Consider the following 6,463-nt stretch of genomic DNA (forward strand, 5'->3'; position numbering starts at 1 on the left):
TCCATAACTGAGTCCCTCTCACTGAGAGCAGACTGACCCGGGGCAGACTGACCCAGAGCAGACTGACCCAGGGCAGACTGACCCGGGGCAGACTGACCCGGGGCAGACTGACCCGGGGCAGACTGACCCGGGGCAGCTCCTCTGCAGTTCCAGTGTATTTTTGTACATACTGACACATTACAGACGGAGCGAGACCATTAAGACACTTGAATATAGTTTTCATAAAGGAGAAACTGGTGAAGTTTTTGTTGTATTTTTAATAATAGTGCAGTGATGCCACTTCATTGGTTTTTGATCAAACCCCTTCAGTGTTTGCTTGTAGAGTGATGTTAAAGGCTTCAGGACAGATGGTGAAGCCTGGCCCCAAACGACTGAACAATACGACACATGTGATCAAATCAGAGCATGTAGAGAAACTCAGCCGCCTGAGTTGATCCACAAGACCTAATCATACGGAAACAATTTAAATTTGTCTTGATGGTTTTAGACATTTTCCTGACATCAAACTTCAGTTTAGAATCTCAAATAACCCCCAGACACTTCAACTCATCCACCTGCTCGATTTGATTTTTGTCAATAACCTCTTGAACCTCTGACACCAGAGACGGAAACACACGTGTTTGTGGCTCAGGCTTTGGTCCAGGCCAGAGGTCAGAGGTCAGAGGTCAGGGGTCAGGGGTCAGAGTCAAGTTCAAGTCCAGGCCCAAACATCAGCGTCTGACTCATGATTTTACTCAGAGTCACGTTTGGGTCGACTCTAAAAACTGAGCCCAAAGTAAATGACCTGGAAACTTTCAGTCAGTTTCTCACAGGTTTATCTGCAGAAGCGGAGGTGAAGGTGAGATGTTCTGAGCTCGCTGGCAGATGAGCTCTGAAATAAAGACAGATGTTTAGAATCGAGCACATCTGGAAGATACAGAAGTTTGAGTTTCCTCAGATTTATTTCACTCAGATCCAAAATCCACAAATCTGTCAGAAAACAATGATTCAGATTTTGTTGGAGCTGATGTTTCTGCAGATGAAAGATCTTCTGAGGTTTATCTGACAGTCCCAGAGTTTTGTTTGTCCCTCAGAGGAAAAGAGTCTGAGCTTTATTTACTTTACACCTGAGCTCCTTTAGCAGAAACATCTCAGAAACTCCAGGTCCTGAAGAAAAAGCGGACATTATAGAAACGGATTCATGGTTTTCTGGTTCACAGACTTGAAAATAATGTTTCGCTGCAGCTTTACTTCCCCTCAGGTCTTTGCCTCGACATTTCAGAGTCCAGAAACATTCAGGAAACATTCAGGAAACATTCAGGAAACATTCAGGAAACATTCAGGAAACATTCGGGAAACATTCGGGAAACATTCAGGAAACATTCAGGAGACATTCAGGAAACATTCAGGAAACATTCAGGAAACATTCGGGAAACATTCAGGAAACATTCGGGAAACATTCGGGAAACATTCAGGAAACATTCAGGAAACATTCGGGAAACATTCGGGAAACATTCAGGAAACATTCAGGAAACATTCGGGAAACATTCGGGAAACATTCGGGAAACATTCAGGAAACATTCAGGAAACATTCGGGAAACATTCGGGAAACATTCGGGAAACATTCAGGAGACAGTTTAGGTTCTACTGGAATCGAAAACAGAAACGAGAAAAGAATGTTCTCTCTCGATCTGAGTTTTGATGCTGTGGCTCCAGATTAAAGGAAGAGACTTTTTCTCTCAGGTTCACCACATTTAGCACCATTTTTTTTGTCCCAATTTTTCAATTTTCAACATTTTTGTCGCATTTTTTTAAAATCAAAATGCTACATTTTTTTCTCTCATTTTTGCTAATTTTTAAATTATTTTTATTATTCCTTTTTGCCTCAACTTTTCCTTATTTCCCCCTCACGCCCCAACAGGATCAGATGTTTCAGATGTTTCAGATCTTCCACATTATTGATCTAAAGGAAACATTCACTTCAGTCCAAACTGGTCCTGGTTCAGTCCGACCTTGACCATGAGTATTTGCAGTATTTGCAGTATCAGTAGTACTTGCAGTAATGGTATTAGTAACAGCAGGAGGAGCCTCTTTTGTTCCTTTGTTGTTATTGTTGTTTTTGTCCTGGGGGGCGGGGCTCTTCCCATGACCCCGTGACCTCACGACCCTCCGGCTCGTCTGTCCCGGAGCCGGATTATTATAAAGATGTAAATCTGAATCAGGAGAAGAAGAAGGAGAAGCTCCGCCCCCTTTGGCAGCTGTTAAAGCCGAGAGGCACAAGTCACAACAGGGAAGATAAAGAAAAAGAAACATATCAAGAAAAATATCAAGAAAAATATCAAGAAAAATATCAAGAAAAATAAATAAATGCAGTTTTATTTGACTGGTGTCTTTATGTTAAACATGAAGTTTGTTTTGACTGAATGTGAGTCACAGTTTTGGGCGTTACAGTCGTGGATAGACTGGGGATAAACGCATGCATGAGCGTCTCCGTGTTAGAGAGAGAATGGGGCGACTCATGTTCTTCAGATCTTTGTGATGTTCTTAATGTGTGGAATAAACGCTCGGAGTCAAAGATCACACCAGGTTCTTCACCTGAGGAAGGATTCAGAGACAGAGACGGTAGTTTGGGTAAAAGTCTCTCTCTCTGATGAACATTTCAGTTTTGTCCTGGTTCAGCTGGAGAAAGTTAAAAGTGCATCTATGGCCTGGTGTCATCAGGAGACATGGAGATGTTTAACTGTATCATCACGTGACCCCGTGTCTCCTGATGACGTCACCAAGAGGAGCAGATACAGGTTAAAGAGCACTGGGCCTGACATCGACCCCTGGGGCACACCACTCTCCCAAAATGTCATCCGATGGGCGGGGGAGCGACTGAACGTTGCGGTGCATTATGGGAGACAAATAGTCTTCGCACGTTCCGGTTCTGCTGGAGCGTTTTCACTCGCTCTGCTTCATCTTCTGCTAACAGAGGAAAACAGTTCTGTATCTGATGTTTTACGATGCAGACTTCCACTGTTCCGACTCCTACATTTGGGGCTCGTACCTCCCGCCCCCTCCTGCCTTCAGCGGACACTTTTAGCCACGCACTGCCCGCTGTACGGCCCCCGCCCGGCTCGGAGCCTCGAAGGCCGGGCAGGAGAGCTCACCGCTGCCCCCGGTGTCTGTGAGCTGTCCCTGCGAGACGATAGTAAAAAGCACTGAAGCCTCTGATTATCTCTCTGCCCAAAACAACTTTATCTGTCTGTGTTTTCACCGTGAGAACATCAGCCATGTCAGAAAACAAGTCCGTAGCCGATGTTAAGCCGATGTTAAGCAATAATAACGTCAATACAGCAGTAACTTTAAAAAGCACCTTTGAGACGATCACACACTGAGCCGGGACTGATGTATTTGTGGTTTATTGAGGACTTTTCATCAACAATGAGCTGTAGGTGATTGTAACAAGCTAATGGGGCTAAGCTAACGGGGCTAACCTGGAATAACCATCGTCCACTGGCACAAATAACAGTCCTTTATTCGGACGTATGGGCTGGACATGAGCTTAAATACAGGGGAGATCCTTGTGCAGATCGTGTGTAGCTATAGTTGAAGATCCTTCATCATCACATTCTTCCCTCTCAGCTGAACTCGCACACAGACGTTTTCGTTCGCTCTGCTCTCGATCATCTTCTTCTAAATCTTCATAAACACTATCCGCTCGTTCAACTCGCAACAACAATTCCTCCTTTCGTTTCCCCCACACTCGAAACACCCTTTTCTCTTCAACCTTTCACGCAATCCAGGCCCTGACAGTCGCTTGTAAGCCATATTCACCTTTACATTCAATCAACCGGGAGTGAAACAGGCAACGATGGATGTTTTTTTTTATCACTCCCCACTCGCCCACCGGGTGGAATTTTGGGAGAGCAGAACGCACCTCAGAGGAGCAGGTGTCCACACTCACCATGAACGTCCTGTCTGTGTGGGAGGAGGTAAACCATGTGTTCAGCACCAGAGAGGCCCATGTGTTTTAAACGAGTTAAAAGAATAGTGTGGTCGACTGTATCAAAGGCTCAGATCCAGAAGAACCAACACTGTGACCTTCTGTGAGTCAGAATCTCATCTAAAGTCATTAGAGATCTTTAAGAGGGCGGTCTCGGGGCTGTGGTTCACCCTAAAGCCGGACTGGACTTTCTCAAGGACATTTTGTGCAGTAATAAAATCATTAAGTTAGATAAAGACAAGTTTTTCTAAGATTTTGCTTCAAAATGGTCTGAAATTGTTAAAATCTTGCTCTTCTTCAACAGGGGCCTCACCACCGCCCCTTTAAACGCAGCAGGGAAGACCATGTTTAGAAGCTCGTCTAAAGATCCATAAAATATTTGGAACCGGGTCTAAAGGACATGTGGTGGGAAAACTTTATCAAACATCTCAGCTTTAACCAGGACAAAACTGTCCAGTGTTTCCTCTGGAACAAACAGACCGTCAGATGTGTTTAGAACCGTGTTACTTTGGGGAGATAAAATATTACGTCTGATCGTGACTCTTTCCTCTGAAGTGTCTCCTCACAGAGGCGTCTGTGGTTAAAGGAGTTTAGTTTAACCTCGTAACTCCCGCCTGAACCCAGAGGATCTTTTTCCTCACGTCATCAGATTATTTTTTCCATCATTTTTTTGTTGGGTATTCAACTCATTTTTGTAAAAAATTTTGTCCATTTTTCGTCAATTTTTTGTCATTTTTTATCATTTTTTAGTCATTTTTTTTGGTCCATTTTTTATCACATTTTCGTAATTTCTTTGTCACATTTTGTCAAATTTTTGTCAATTTTTTTTTTTTTTTTGGTCCATTCTTTGTGACATTTACGCTACTTTTTCATCAATTTTTCATCACTTTTTTGTCAATGTTTTCTCACTTTTTTGTCACATCTTCATCATTGTTTTCGTCTCAGTTTTGTTGCCATTTCCACACCTTTTTTCCAGAAGCTTTTGGATTGGGGTAAAGCCAAACTGGCTCGGTTCAGGCGGGAGTTAAGGGGTTAAATTAGGGTTTAAAACATTTTCTATAGTTGAGAATCAGACTTTTGGGTTATTTTTATGATCGGTGATTATTGTGGAAAAGAATTTGTTTCTTGCATTTCTTATCGCTGTATTGCAGGTCTTTTATTCAGCACAGAATATTTGATCATTTATTGTTATTTTGCTTTTCCTCCATCTCCTCTGGGCCGTCCTGCAGTTTCTCTTCAGTTGTTTTAGCTCCTCGTTTCTCCAGGGGGGGGAGTCCCTGATGTACATGTTTTGTGGGCGTGTCCCTGATGTACATGTTTTGTGGGCGTGTCCCTGATGTACATGTTTTGTGGGCGTGTCCCTGATGTACATGTTTTGTTTTACACTGTGGGCGTGTCCCTGACAGGCTCCTGATGTACATGTTTTGTGGGCGTGTCCCTGATGTACATGTTTTGGTGGTGAACCTGAACCTGACCCAGGGGCAGATGATCCGGGTCTAGACCAGGAGCAGCTGCAGCTCGAGTCTTAATGAGGATTAGCCTCGGTCTGAGGGGGAGGGGCCAGGGGGGGGCGGGGTCAGGGGGGGGGGGGGCTGATACGGGACGTCCTGTGTCTGAGTTTTATTCAGGAGCTGCTCTTGAACTTGAGGTTCTCACACTTCAGCTCTGACCTCTGACCCCTGACCTCGTCACAGCCGAGGATTCTGGGACTAAAGACAGTTCGAAACATCCTCATCATGGGCTGAGTTTATTTCAGATCTTTCCCACCACAGCGCCCCCTGTGGGCTCCACCCTGATGGTTCACACCCCCCAGGTCCCACAGAGGAGGAGTTAAAGACGTGGACCAGACCCTCAGGCCTGTAGTGTTCCTGCAGGATCTGATCACTGCAGGGCGTGGGGACTTGAGCTGCTTCAGGACCGGCCTGACTCTTGGAGGTTTTTGGCCGAGGTTCGATGTTGCCATTTGCTTGTGGGCAGGGCTGGACTGGCAGAAACAATCGGCCCGGGACTTTTGGGTCAAGACTGGCCCTCTAAAAAAAAAACAGTCATATTGAACTAAAACAGTATAAGCTACGAATCGAGGACAATAGTCGCATGTTGTTTCTGCCGAATTCAAGCTCACGCCTCAGAGACTCAACACTTTCATCTTTTCATTTACAACTTGAAGGAACTTTTGTAAAATGACTTGACAATCTTAAAATAAAAGAGGCCCATTGCTCATAGATTATCTGGGAACCATAACTCAAGAAAGCGCCACCAGAAGGGAATAAAAGGCGTCACATCCCTCTATTGGAAGAGTTGTGTAATTGCATCTATGTAATGATAGAGATTTTAATGTCTTTTCCCGTTAATTGTGGGCCGGTGTAGGGTTAATTGAGTCTTATCTCAATCTAACCGGCCCAAAAGTACGTCGGCCCACCGGGAAAACTCCCGAATCTCCCGATGGCCAGTCCAGCCCTGCCTGTGGGATTCCGAGGTTCTTGTAACTGTCCTCAG

The sequence above is a fragment of the Gobius niger genome (genome assembly GCF_951799975.1).
Source record: "Gobius niger genome assembly, contig: SCAFFOLD_106, whole genome shotgun sequence".
NCBI lineage: Eukaryota > Metazoa > Chordata > Actinopteri > Gobiiformes > Gobiidae > Gobius > Gobius niger.